The 14,855-nt window shown below is 35.3% G+C and overlaps 1 long non-coding RNA gene across 1 annotated transcript in view; it reads left to right on the top strand.

The window, feature by feature from the left end:
• The first annotated feature begins 1,708 nt into the window (after positions 1–1,708).
• Positions 1,709–14,855, top strand: part of LOC145684607 (uncharacterized) — an 85,021-nt gene continuing 71,874 nt past the window's right edge. The window contains exons 1-5 of the long non-coding RNA XR_014131338.1: positions 1,709–1,761; positions 2,453–2,518; positions 3,207–3,271; positions 3,963–4,027; positions 4,718–4,783. This is a non-coding gene — a long non-coding RNA (uncharacterized LOC145684607). The remainder of the gene's footprint in view (positions 1,762–2,452; positions 2,519–3,206; positions 3,272–3,962; positions 4,028–4,717; positions 4,784–14,855) is intronic.

The raw sequence follows: 14,855 nt of genomic DNA on the forward strand, positions 1-14,855 counted from the left end.
ACAAGACGACGCAAATGCCTAAAAAAAATTGTTAGTTGTACGACCTTCTGTAAGTGCAAAATGATTTGTAATAATCGGTAACGTTACGAACTGTAACTCAATCCATGTAGACAAAATATGCAACGAACTTATTAATAACATTTAATTAGTTGCCCTCAACAAGACCGATCAAAATATTTCATCACAGGATTGTAAGAAAACCAAAACCAAGTAATTTCATAAAGCTTTGTTATATTATAAATATGGTGCTTTTATTATTATTTGTATTTGTGTACTAACTTTATATCACTTTTAATTATATTGCTTTTTTCTACTGAAATTGTTGAATTATTATTTTAGCAACCACGATTTATTATTATTATTATTATTATTATTATTATTATTATTATTATTATTATTATTATTATTATTATTATTATTATTATTATTATTATTATTATTATTAACCATTTGCACTTTTACCTAGAAATCTCACTATAACATCTTAGAGTAATTTATCAGCATTAAAACTTGTGCAGAAAAATCATGGATGGTTTTGCTTTAGCGCTTAACCTTTCAAAACTTAATCTGAAGCCAAACACCTTGAGCTACTAAAATTTCAATAACTCCGTCAAATTTAAAGATAGAGAAAAGATATTGGTATCGTTGGAAAGCCCTCATTATGCTCTATCCCGTTTATTTCAGGTATGTTTATGGAATCTCTTATAGTTCCGTAGTTATCTTCGAACAAATGATTATAGTGTAAGAAAAAAATCGAAATTTCGAAAAAACCTCCCGCCATATTTAAAAATTGCGGCACTATGTTGCGACGTTACGAATGTTTCTTGATTATAGTGTTCATTATCTTGAATTCGGTACAACAATGAAGTTTCTAGCTTCATTCAATGATGAGATATTCGTGTTTTACGTAAATATGGCATTTTCGCATGGCCGCCATACTGAATTTCCAATTTGCCAACTTATGCCCGGGTTGCCAGAAGATCACCCAAGATTTTTTCCATCACTGAGACGTGTCTTACTTGGATCTGAATAGAAACTTAGTCCACCTCAAAATTCCTACGGGTCTTATGGACAGGGACTGGACTAATGCAAGTTGTTGAATTTTCAAGTCCAATTATACCATCAATAATAGAATGCCTACTCTACTTCAACGTTGGCAACGTTGTACATCTAGACTTCACAGGTATGGTTCTATTCATAATTATATTTTCCATATGTTATAATTTGAGTTCCGTGCCATATAACGAAAATTCATTTGGTGCTCAGTTAGCAACATTGCATGAAATATACTGTTATTGAACAGTATTTGAGTAGTGTGGTCTTAGTATACTGTTGTGTAAATGTCATGTTGAATACTTTAATAATTTTGAAGTTCTTTCTGTGTCAGCGTATCCTTTGCCTTCCTATCCATATATGATTCCAGATCCTTCTTTCCTCTGTATATCCTGTGTTTTCTGGTGTCGGACCGTAAAATATTGGATTTCTCACTTTTCTTCACTCCTCTATCGATTGCGAATTTTTAATTGGGGAATGTTACTATCAATATAAAATTTTTACTTGTGAGGTACACTCAAAGACAACATCAACTGTTGTTAACAATGTCATGAATATTTATTTGAGTTTACATTTGTTTCACTTGTAATTTCATCTATTAAAAGATGTTTTTATTAACACGCTCTTTTCTTTTAATTTCAGTGTCGGTGCAAATCCCAAATAATCTTGAACACAATTCTGTAGCCAACACAATCAAGAATCACAACGGTAAGTTGAAAGCAGTTATTCAGTATTTGGTTAATGGATTTAGATCCAGATTAGCATCCGACAAAAATTTATTTACATATGCAATGCAAGTGGTTGAATTTTCAAGTACAATTATACCTACAATAGTAGAAGGCCTATACTTGAACGTTGGCAAAGTTGTACATCTAGACTTCACAAGTATAATTCTATTCATAATTATATTTTCTATATGTTATAATTTGTGTTCCGTGCCATATAACAAAGCTTCATTTGGTGCTCATTTGGCAACATTGCATTACATTAAATGTTATTGAACAGTCTTTGAGTACAATGTTGTCTTAGTATACTGTTGTGTAAATGTCATGTTGTTTACTTTAATCGTTTTGAAGTTCTTTCTGTGTCAGCGTATCCTTTGCATTCCTATCCTCATACGATTCCAGATCCTACTTTCCTCTGTATATCCTGTGTTTTCTGGTGTCGGCCCGTAGAACATTGGATTTCTCACTTTCCTTCACTCCTCTATCGATTGCGAATTTTTGAATGGGCAATGTTACTATCAATATAAAATGTTTCCTTGTGAGGTACAGTCACACACAACATCACCTGTTCTTAACAATGTCATGAATATTTATTTGAGTTTACATTTGTTTCACTTGTAAATTCATCTATTAAAAGATGTTTTTATTAACACGCTCTTTTCTTTTAATTTCAGTGTCGGTGCAAATCCCAAATTATCTTGAAAACAATTCTGTAGCCAACACAATTAGGAATCACAACGGTAAGTTGAAAGCAGTTATTCTGTATTTTGTTAATGAATTAAGATCCAGATTAGCATCCTACAAAAATTTCCTTAGATATGTAATGCAAATTGTTGAATTTTAAAGTCCAATTACTTTCAATAGTAGAAGGCCTATACATGAACGTTGGCAACGTTGTACATCTAGACTTCACAAGTATGGTTCTATTCATAATTATATTTTCTATATGTTATAAGTTGTGTTCCGTGCCACATAACAAAGCTTCATTTGGTGCTCGTTTGGCAACATTGCATTACATATAATGTTATTGAACAGTCTTTGAGTACAATGTTGTCTTAGTATACTGTTGTGTAAATGTAATGTTGTTTACTTTAATCATTTTGAAGTTCTTTCTGTGTCAGCATATCCTTTGCATTCCTATCCTCATATGATTCCAGATCCTTCTTTCCTCTGTATATTCTGTGTTTTCAGGTGTCGGCCCGTAGAACATTGGATTTCTCACTTTTCTTCACTCCTCTACCGATTGCGAATTTTTAATTGGGCAATGTTACTATCAATATAAAATGTTTCCTTCTGAGGTACAGTCACACACAACATCACCTGTTGTTAACAATGTCATGAATATTTATTTGAGTTTACATTTGTTTCACTTGTAATTTCATCTATTAAAATACTTTTTATTAACACGCTCTTTCCTTTTAATTTCAGTGTCGGTGCAAATCCGAAATTATCTTCAAACCATTCTGTAGCCAACACAATTAGGAATTACAACGGTAAGTTGAAAGCTGTTATTCAGTATTTTGTTAATGAAGTAAGATCTAGATTAGCATCCGTCAAAAATTTCTTTAGATATGTAATGCAAGTTGTTGAATATTCAAGTCCAATTATACCTTCAATAGTAGAAGGCCTATATATGAACGTTGGCAACGTTGTACATCTAGACTTCGTAGGTATGATTCTATTCATAATTACATTTTCTATATGTTATAGTTTGTGTTCCGTGCCATATAAGAAAACTTCATTTGGTGCTCATTTGGCAACATTGCTATAAATATAATATTTTTGAACAGTCTTTGAGTACAATGTTGTCTTAGTATACTGTTGTGTAAATGTCATGTTGTTTACTTTAATCATTTTGAAGTTCTTTCTGTGTCAGCGTATCATTTGCATTCTTATCCTTATATGATTCCAGATCTTTCTTTCCTCTGTATATCCTGTGTTTTCAGGTGTCGGCGCGTAAAACATTGGATTTCTCACTTTTCTTCACTCCTCTACCGATTGCGAATTTTTAATTGGGCAATGTTACTATCAATATAAAATGTTTCCTTCTGAGGTACAGTCACACACAACATCACCTGTTGTTAACAATGTCATGAATATTTATTTGAGTTTACATTTGTTTCACTTGTAATTTCATCTATTAAAAGATTTTTTTATTAACACGCTCTTTTCTTTTAATTTCAGTGTAGGTGCAAATCCGAAATTATCTTCAAACCATTCTGTAGCCAACACAATTAGGAATTACAACGGTAAGTTGAAAGCTGTTATTCAGTATTTTGTTAATGAATTAAGATCCAGATAAGCATCCTACAAAAATTTCCTTAGATATGTAATGCAAATCGTTGAATTTTCAAGTCCAATTACCTTCAATAGTAGAAGGCCTATACATGAACGTTGGCAACGTTGTACATCTAGACTTCACAAGTATGATTCTATCCATAATTACATTTTCTATATGTTATAATATGTTTTCCGTGCCATATAACAAAACTTCTTTTGGTGCTGAGTTGGCAACATTGCATTACATATAATGTTGTTGAACAGTCTTTGATTTCAATGTTGTCTTAGTATACTGTTGTGTAAATGTCATGTTGATTACTTTAATGATTTTTAAGTTCTTTCTGTGTCAGCGTATCCTTTGCATTCCTATCCTCATATGATTCCAGATCCTTCTTTCGTCTGTATATCCTGTGTTTTCCGGTGTCGGCCCGTAAAACATTGGATTTCTCAATTTTCTTCACTCCTCTATCGATTGCGAATTTTCGATTGGGCTATGTTACTATCAATATAATATATTCTCTTGTAAGGTACACTCACACACAACATCAACTGTTGTTATCAATGTCAAGAATATTTATTTGAGTTTACATTTGTTTCACTTGTAATTTCGTCCATTAAAAGATTTTTTTTATTAACACGTTTTTTTCTTTTAATTTCAGTGTCGGTGCAAATCCCAAATAATCTTGAAAATAATTCTTTAGCCAACACAATTAGGAATTACAACGGTAAGTTGAAAGCAGTTATTCAGTATTTGGTTAATGAATTTTGATCTAGATTAGCAACCGACAAAAATGTCCTTAGATATGTAATGCAAGTTATTGAATTTTCAAGTCCACTTATACGTTCAATAGTAGAAGGTCTATACTTGGACGTCTGCAACGTTGTAAAGTCCGCGGCATAAAATTTGTTACAAAAATTCTAAGATCAAATGAATAACAAACTCTTGCCCAGTTGTCTTATGCATTCCCGCAATACATGTATCAATCGATTAGTTGCTTCTAGTATTTATTCCAACTCCTCCCCGTCCTCCACCTCTCCTTGTCTAAAGCAGTGTGTGTGACGTAGTACATTCTTTCCATTCAGTTGAAAAAAAACAGGAGTCAAGTTTAAAACGTTATAGCTTTAAAACAGTCTTTTCCATTCGTTTGTTCTGAAATATTTTTAAGAGCCTAAATTAAAGGAAAGTCACACAATCTTCCCAGAGCTTCACAAATATCTTTAGTTTCATTCTTTTCTTTCTTTAAAGAGTGCAAGCTAGTAAGATGCTCCCTAAAAAATCTATGGAAATTGCCAAGAGCTCTAAAATATTTCAGGGGCGTCATTTAGGCAGGACAGGAAGGTGTAATTCCCCTCTCTTGAGCTTAATAAATACGTATTTTTTGATCAAATGTATAGTGATACACTAATAAAAAGTGAAAATCTTATGTCGCCGGAGAATATCTTCCTTCCCCCCTCCCCTCCCTAATAAAGTCTAAAAGGCACTGGTTTTAACAACAAACCTATAGAGCTACGATAGCACATTGTTAAAAAGCTTACATTTGGTTTCAAGAGTCGAAGGTTTGATCTCAAGTCAGATGACTTTTTGGATGACATTGAGAGAGAAAGAGAAAGACAGACAGAGAGAGAGAGAGAGAGAGAGAGAGAGAGAGAGAGAGATTCAAGTATGGAGACAGAGAGGGATGATTTGTATACACAGGTTTAGAATTGGGGAAAAATGATTGGACAGCATTCGTATTATGACGAAAATTCTGATTTTGTGAAAGATAAGAAGGGAAGTTTTCGAACTGCGAGGATCACATTAGGCAGTTGTCGAATTAATGTGGAGAACTCTTTTTAGAGCATCAGATGATTACGAAAGGAGAGAAAGATCTTCAGAACTAAGAAATTAAGATTTTAAAAAATCTGGTTTCGTCGACGGGTTTCGAACCACGAACCTTGTGGTCATCGAACCATGACTTTATCCATTCTGCTACGGAGGATTCTATTACTGGTTCACATACGTTTCCCTTAGCTGCGTTGAAAGCTACCTTAAGGGGATATTCCAAAAGTTGACTCGGTAGATGCGCCGTTCAGTTAGGACGTAAACCTCTTGTAACTTAGTTACAATGTGCAAAATGAACTTCGTCTTGTTCAGGACACTTTTTAAAGCTTTAAAATTTGTTACTATTGTTTTAATTAAGTTACATTTGATAGAACCATCTGATAAAGTAGTGCCAAGCCCTGTGCGTCATTGTCTGTTAGGTGAATGGTTAATGTAAGTTACTTTTACGTGGGTGGTCCGAGCTTCCAATCAAGACCATTCTTATTGATTATTTTATTTGAGCTACGCTCATACTGTATGTTCCACAAGTTCAATTTTGAATTAATGTAGTCACAGCTAGTTTAATTCGAAATAATTTTCCAATATTATATTTGTTACTAAATTTGCATGGCACTCCTCACTTGTTTGTAGCCCTGCATAAATGCAAAATTGTTTAAAAGTATATTTTACTTTCAAGTATTATAGATGTTTTTAAATTGTCCTTCAACTTTATTTTATAATTATTTTCTATTTCTTAATTATAACATATTTTCTATTTATCTTGTATTCTATGTTACACGTTTATTATTTACATTTTATGTCTTACCTTTGAAGAGAAGCTTTTGACAATTCAGTGCAGCAGGGCCATACACGGGATGCAGGCCTTGGCAATCCAGAGCTTTTTGCCCCCACGAAATCACTACTTGGTTTTTTGTATATATATCTAATTATATAGATGGTGATAGCAGGGGCGGATCCAGGGGGGTGTTTTTGGGGTGATCGCATCCCCCAGAATAGGGAACTTTTTATACTGTTTATTTTAAAAATAAAACATATCCTAAGTATTTTTCATCTTTGTATTATAAACTTAAATTTAAACCTAAAGTAGATAGGCCTTAATTTAGTTAAGAAAGTTAATTCTACAGAAGAGCTCTTTCTCATGTTTCTTTTTTTCTTTTCTTTCATTTCCTTTCTTTCTTTCTTTTTTCTTTTCTTTTTTTGCAATCCGCTCTTACCTTGATTTGACTTCGAACGACCGCCCCTCCCAAACAATCATCCTGGATCCGCCCCTGGATGATAGACATTTTAGTAAAATATGCCCTCATCGCTGAAATAAATTCCTGTCAATCTTTCGATCGCTGAAATAAATTTCTGTCTACGGCCCTGCAGAACAGTGACGATTTTAGGGAGTGATCAGTTAGTAATGCCTCCCTGGAGCAACGACACTTCCCCAGAAGTCATATCTCCGATAATTCAGAATGTGATTTGTGCATTATCACTTTTCACTCTCAGTGTCTTGAAACGCACCAAAAAGGAACTGTTCTGAAGTATTTACTGGTTCTCCCTATGACCCCATTTCAATATGGCCAACCTTGGACATATACACATCTGAAATATCACCTTTTATGTCAGTGATCCCGAAAACTATCCATTCGACACAAATATAGGATATTTTCGATTCTTTATTCCTGTCACCCTCCCATTGTCAACTCGAAGCCAACCAAGGCTTATTTTGGACTTACGCAGCATCCACAGTGTCACTTTTCATCTTTGCACATGAATTCGACACTAATTTCGTTCGTATTTGACTACTTTTACATGTTACCTTCACCTCTTGGTAGGGAATTTTTCAGTATCTCGCCCCCACAACTATGGAGAAATTTCAACCAACTAAGTATAATTATAAATTATCATCTGAAACACAACAGTACGGGTGATCTTTTTCGCAGAGGAATTCGTTAACTACTGTTTCAATATCAATGTATTGGGTTTTTTTGCTCTGCATGCTGGAGATTGCCAAAGAGCTAAACTTCATTCTGTACTATTGTGCTATGAATATAGGTTTTAGTGGTTTAATTTACTGAATACTCGCTTAGGTGTTGCTCTCGTCACAGAAAAAGTGATATACAGTTATAAAAGGAAAATGAAATGAAATATCTAATTTTTATGTCCCACGATTATGCCGACTATGCTAATGGAGAGAGTAATGGTGAGAAATAAATGAAATCGTTTAATGAAAAAAGTGGGAGGAAACGGGACAAACCCGAGGACACTCATGCACACGGTGTTTGTCCATAATAAAATTCATTCGGCGTGAGCTGGGATCGAACCAAGGACCCCATGCACCATAGGTAAAGTTATAAAAGAATAGGCGTCTAAACAAATACGGAACACTACTATCAATGAGAGTTATATAAGATTAGATTTTTAGTTATTTCATTCTAAGTTAAAATTTCAATCAATCTTGTTCTTCATTACTGTTCGAAATCTTAAAGTTGTTGCTGAAAGGACGTGATAAATCGTTTCAGTAGACTTCGCAGTCCCCTCCACAGCTTCTTTTTCATGTAAGGCTAAAGTAGTCTCATTTTAGACATCGAGGAAAAATAGTGGAATTACGAATTTTCAATGGGCCCCGTTTTACTCTGGGCTCCCTCAACGCACTGCCGTTAGTTACGTCACTGTTCAGGATGCATGATGCAGCTTCTGCTTTTAGGAATACTTTCTAAGGCAGTACGAGTTTTTTTTAACTGCTGTGTGAATTAAGTTGTATTTGCTAGAAGTGTCGGTTAAAGGAAACTAAAGATCCTACACTCAAACACAAATAATCTCTTTCGAAACTCTAATGGAAAACGAAACGAATCGTCCTAAACATGTTACGCTTTTGAAGAGAAAAAGAGCAAAGCAGTAGTTGCACATACGCTTAATGGTGTTTCTTGGATACAAATTTATAACTAACAAAAGTCATGTTCACGTCATGGTTTGATAGATGAAGGGTTAGTAAAAGGAATTCTTACGCTGGTGGTCGTGGGTTCGAATCTCTGCTCTTCTTGTTACTTTTTTCTCTTAGCTACACTTAGTTTGTGCATTCCAAACCTCGAAGTTTGGTTTGGATTATTTATGAAAGCAGGTAGAGAATTAATTGTAGTCGAAATTAGTTTCAAATATGAGATTATAATTACATATTTTGTCTTTAACTTATTACGTATCAATTTTTATATCAAATTTTCCAGAATTTATTTTATTCATCTTCCGGTGTAATACAATGAACATTTGCAGAGCGGCGTCAGTCGGACGAAAGTACTATATTCCATTGTTACTCTAATATACCTAGGTATTTGTTCATATATTTATAAATTGTTTACTAAGTAAAAACTTATGTCGGTCCACATTATGTGTCATAATAGACCGTACAAAGGCGGACATAGCAGAAGGCGTATTGCAAATATCCCTGGTGATAAAAAGTAGGGGTCTTCTTCACTAGATTCGAACCACTGTTACAGGCGGTTTTGGTTTACATAGCAAGCATAATACCACTCGGCCACCAAGTCTCGCACGTTAGCCTCTTTATTAATGCAGAACATACTGAGACACTTACATTCACTGGTGTCGCGTAATGTATTTCATAAAATTTTGTTAATAAGTGGGTCGAATTAGGTAGCCCTCGAGAGGGCTGATGGTGTTGTGGGCGAGCATTTATTAATAGTGTATATAGTCCCCTTGGGACTCGATTACAGCTGCCATACGCCGTGGCATTGAATCCACCAGGCAAGAGATATAGCGTTGGGTGCAACAGATCGACCAGGCATCTTCAACACGCTCCCAAAGATCATTAGATGTTCGTGGAGGATTGTTCGACCAAGTTTCCCGCAATGTTCTTGCAACAGAGGCCCACATATTTTCAATAGGGTTCAGATCTGCTCCATGAGGAACCCAGTCAACTATTTCGACATCCGGTTGCCTCTGCAACCATGTCTGAACCACATTTGAATTATGTATCGAGCTATTGTCCTGTTGCAAATTTAATATGCCGTCACCTACATGAGCCTTTATTTCCGGAAGCGTTTCATCCAGATGTTCCACATACTTGTGAGCGTTTAGGCGACCAGAAATCCTGTAGATTCCTCCGAAATTTGCAGCCTTGCATATCCATGCCTAACAGTGGACAGTTACATGTCCCATTCGACCAGAACGGGAAAGATATTCAGAGGCATACCTTTTTCCAGGGGGGGCGGTAAACACGCTTCGGCCCGAAGTTTGCACTGGAAAATATTTTTTCGTCTGTGAAAACGACCTCGTCCCACACACGTGCAATATTTAACTGTGCAAACTCCAAACGGTCAACCATGTGGTCTTCTGTTAGTCGCTCCTTAACAGCTGCCCTGTATGATCTCAAACCAAAGGATTTGAGTCTACGACGGACAGTCGTAACATCGCCTGGAAAATTGGTTTCCTCTCGTAACTGTCGGGCAGACATGAAAGGGTGCTCACGGCATTGGGCAATTACACTCTGGTCTTCTTCGGCAGAGGAAACTTTCTCGCCCACTTCCTCTTTTACGTCTTACATCTCCTGTTTCCTCATATCTCCTCCACCACTTCCGTGCTGTAGCACGGTTAACGCCATATCTCGCGCCTGCCTCGCTATAGTTCATGCCCGCATGCTCAATTAAAGCAATCACGCTGCTTTTAACAGAAGCTTCGTAGTGAGCCATCTTCACACCACAAGCAAAATGATAGCTTTACTTAGGTGTTTGAACGGAACGTGCTTCATGTGACGTCTCGTAACAAGGCGGAGTTTCCTCTCATTGTTGTAGACGATATCGTACGCCTTCTGCTGGGTGTTTCGTGACGGAAAAACTGCTTTTAAGCAGTTCATGGCGACCGCTTTGAAAGCAAATGTAAAATATGAGAATTAAATTTGTCATATCTGTAGTTTGGTGTAGAGACAAAACAAAATTGGAAACCAAAGGTTTAAGAACAACTCAGACTATTAATATAAAACAAGTCAAAGATTATTAACTTGTATTATCATACAAGAAATGCGAGAATTTTGAAACAAAGAAAAACAACTTAGAAATTTGCAACTGAAGACAAAAAAAACTAACTTAAACACACTAAAGGGTATGAGAAGGGGGATGAATGGGGACGTCAGCAATGAGGCTATATGTCCCCGTCTCGACTAACGCGAGGGGTGGATTTTACCATTTCACTTTGACGGAATAACGTATAGGATGGAGAGGAGGGTAAAGATACATAACAGCTATAAATATAAAAATAAAAGTGACAATGTTCGGTGGTGAATAACTCTTGAACTACCCGATCGCTCTCAATGACATTTTAAACATAGATGAAATTCGAACCTGGGAAGCTTTTTGTTATTTCATTTTGAGGAGGGGAGGGTAAATATATGAAAATGAATAAAACGATATCGTACACCGACAACAATCGTACACCGACAACTCTTGAACAATCCGACTGATCCCAATCAATCAAACATTCAATATAGATAAGGTTGTTTTCATTTTTTGCCTTGACGTCACAATGTAGGGGAGGGACTATGTAAAAAAATAAAAATAAAAATGCTGTCTTGGTGACTTCATCACGCTTAAACCACCGAACTGATCTTAATCAAATTATCAACATAGATGAGGTTCGGACCTGGGGTGGTTTTTATCATATCTCTTTGATGGTAGAACGTGGGGTAGGAGGAGGGGAGGGGAGATATCTATAAAAATTAATAAAACTTAACAACTCTTGAACCACCTGACCGATCTCGATCTAATTTTCAATATAGACGACGTTCGGGAGTAGAAACTTTTGTTTTAATATTTTCACTTTGACGGTAGAACATAGGAGAGGATAAGAGAACGGGAGATTAATATATAAAAATAAATAGAACAACTCTTGAACCATCCAACAGATTTCGATCAAACTTTCAACGTACATGACATTCGGGCCTGGGATAATTTTTGTCATACCGTGCCCCCAACATGGAGAGGGGAGAGGGATATATAAAATAATCGAAAATGACCAATATCAAAGAGTGCTTTAGTAATAGTAAAACCATAACATATTACTATTTTTCTTTAATTTAGCCCAGCGAAATCGGGGTGCGACTTAGATTCGAGAAAGTCTTAAGTTCGAGTAGTTATCGAGAAATAATTAAAGATATTAACGTGTTATTGAATTACTTTGCTAATAATAATAATAATAATAATAATAATAATAATAATAATAATAATAATAATAACTATTATTATTATTAGTATTAGTATTAGTATTATTAGTATTATTGAAGATTTGATCATTCAAATATTGAAAGATCAAAATATTCAAATACCTTAAGACAATTAAACGTGTGTCATCGCCGACTAATGATCACCAAAAATTCTAAATTTAAACAAAATATTCACACATGGTTCCGACTTGAGAACCTCCAGATTATTAGCTAGCGCCTTGAGCACAGATCCACGCTCTATATGCGCTAAATGGTATGTTTTAGTATGTTTAAATTAGATTTCCTTGCCTCCAGTTACAAAATTCTAAGTTAGTATTTTTCGTTCTTTCAAAATTTCTTTCGATTTTTTTTAATCATGTAAGTCAATAATCTATGGCATAGCTTATATTAATAACGTGGTTGTTCTTAAACCTTTCGTTCGCTATTTGGTTTCTTCTCCACACCAAACTACAGATATGATACGTTTAATTCTCATACTTGTCATTTGGTTTCAAAGCAGTCACCATTATCTGGTAAAGCAATTTTGTTCGCCGCGATTCATGAGTTTTGTAACAAAACACGTCAAGAAATGAGTTAAATGAAGACTGCAAGAGTTTATATCAAAATTGAGTATTGTGAGCTAGTGACAAGCATCTAATAACGTCTCGTATTTGAAAATAATGTTAGCTACTTTTAATTCACAAACTGGTATTAGATTTAATTCAAGCTTAAAGAATTGGAATGAACAAACTCAGTGTAGTTTAAAGAAACAAAACGTAAGAAGAACGGAAAAAATTCGAACCCTGGACCACCGGTACAAAATTCCTGTTCACTAACCCCTCACCTATCAAGCCATCAACTTCCATAAGTTTTAAATTTGCAAACAAATGATACCATTATACGTTTGTGCAATCAATGTTTTGCTGTTTTCCTCTTCAAGAACGTAACATGTTTACGACGATTCGTTTCGTTTTCCATTAGAGCTTCTAGAGAGATGATTTGTGTTTGAGTATAGGATCTTTTGTTTCCTTTAACCGACAGTTCTAGCAAATACAACTCAATTGAAACAGTTGTAAAAAAAACTAGCATTGTCTTAGAAAGTATTCCTAAAAGGAAGAAACTCCATCGTGCACCCTGAACAGTGACGGGAGTGCGTTGAGCGAGGCCAACAGCAAAATGGGGTCCATTGAAGATTCGTAACTCCACTTTGAAGGGTTTTAATTAATTTCACACTTTTTCCTCAATGTCTAAAATGTAACTACTTAGCCTTAGATGAAAAGGAAGTTGTAAAGGAGCTATAGACTGTGAAGTCTACCGAAAAGATTTATCACGTCCTTGCAGCAACTATTTGCAGCAACTATTTCCAGCAAAAGGGAATAAGTACATCAGACCTAAGTTTTCAGAAACGCTAAAAAACCTTCCCGAGGCGTATTTGTATTTGTTTCAACACGTGTATAACTGATTAATTGTAGCAAAAGAACTGACAAACTCTAAGACAAGAAGAAGAATCTTGTATTCTAGCACTGCAATTGGTGAGAAAAGCTTAAAAGTGGAAAAAATATTTTTATGTACTTATTCCCTTTTTCCAATCAGTGGTTCAATTATGATCCTATATTTTTGAGGTGTTAAAAATAATAATAAGAAGAAGAAAACTTACTAACTGGTAGGTTACGCTGGACTCTTAATTGTGTATATGGAATAATGGAACGTGGGGTTATACAGAGGATTTTGGATTTCTGTTGGCGATCAATTAATCTTTACCCTAGTAGGGAATACTGGTTGGTCCGGATTTCGAACAGTAATGAAGATCAAGATTGATTGAAATTTCAACTTAGAAAGAAATAAACAAAAATCTAATCTTATACAACTCTCATTGATAGTAGTGTTCTGTATTTGTTTAGACGCCTATTCTTTTATAACTTTACCTATGGTGCATGGAGTTGTTGGTTAGATCCCAGCTCGCGGTGAATGAACTTTATTATGGACAAACACCGTGTGCATGAGTTTTCTCGGGTTTCTCCAGTTTCCTCCCACTTTCTTCATTAAACGATTTCATTCGTTTCTCACCATCACTGTCTCCATTAGCATAGTCGGCATAACGTGGGACGTTAAACTTAAATATTTCGTTTCGTTTTTCTTTTATAACTGTATCTCACTTTTCCTGTGTCGAGAGCATCATCTAAGTGAGTATTCAGTGAATGAAACCACTATATTCATAGCACAATAGTACAGAATGAAGTTTAGCTCTTTGGCAATCTCCAGCATGCAGAGCAAAAAAACCCAATACATTGATATTGAAACAGTAGTTAACGAATTCCTCTGCGAAAAAGATCACCCGTACTGTTGTGTTTCAGATAATAATTTATAATTATACTTAGTTGGTTGAAATTTCTCCATAGTTGTGGGGGCGAGATACTGAAAAAATCCCTACCAAGAGGTGAAGGTAACATGTAAAAGTAGTCAAATACGAACGAAATTAGTGTCGAATTCATGTGCAAAGATGAAAAGTGACACTGTGGATGCTGCGTAAGTCCAAAATAAGCCTTGGTTGGCTTCGAGTTGACAATGGGAGGGTGACAGGAATAAAGAATCGAAAATATCCTATATTTGTGTCGAATGGATAGTTTTCGGGATCACTGACATAAAAGGTGATATTTCAGATGTGTATATGTCCAAGGTTGGCTATATTGAAATGGGGTCATAGGGAGAACCAGTAAATACTTCAGAACAGTTCCTTTTTGGTGCGTTTCAAAACACTGAGAGTGAAAAGTGATAATGCACA

This window comes from Thermobia domestica, chromosome 5 (genome assembly GCF_964235325.1).
Source record: "Thermobia domestica chromosome 5, izTheDome1.hap1.1, whole genome shotgun sequence".
NCBI classification, from domain to species: domain Eukaryota; kingdom Metazoa; phylum Arthropoda; class Insecta; order Zygentoma; family Lepismatidae; genus Thermobia; species Thermobia domestica.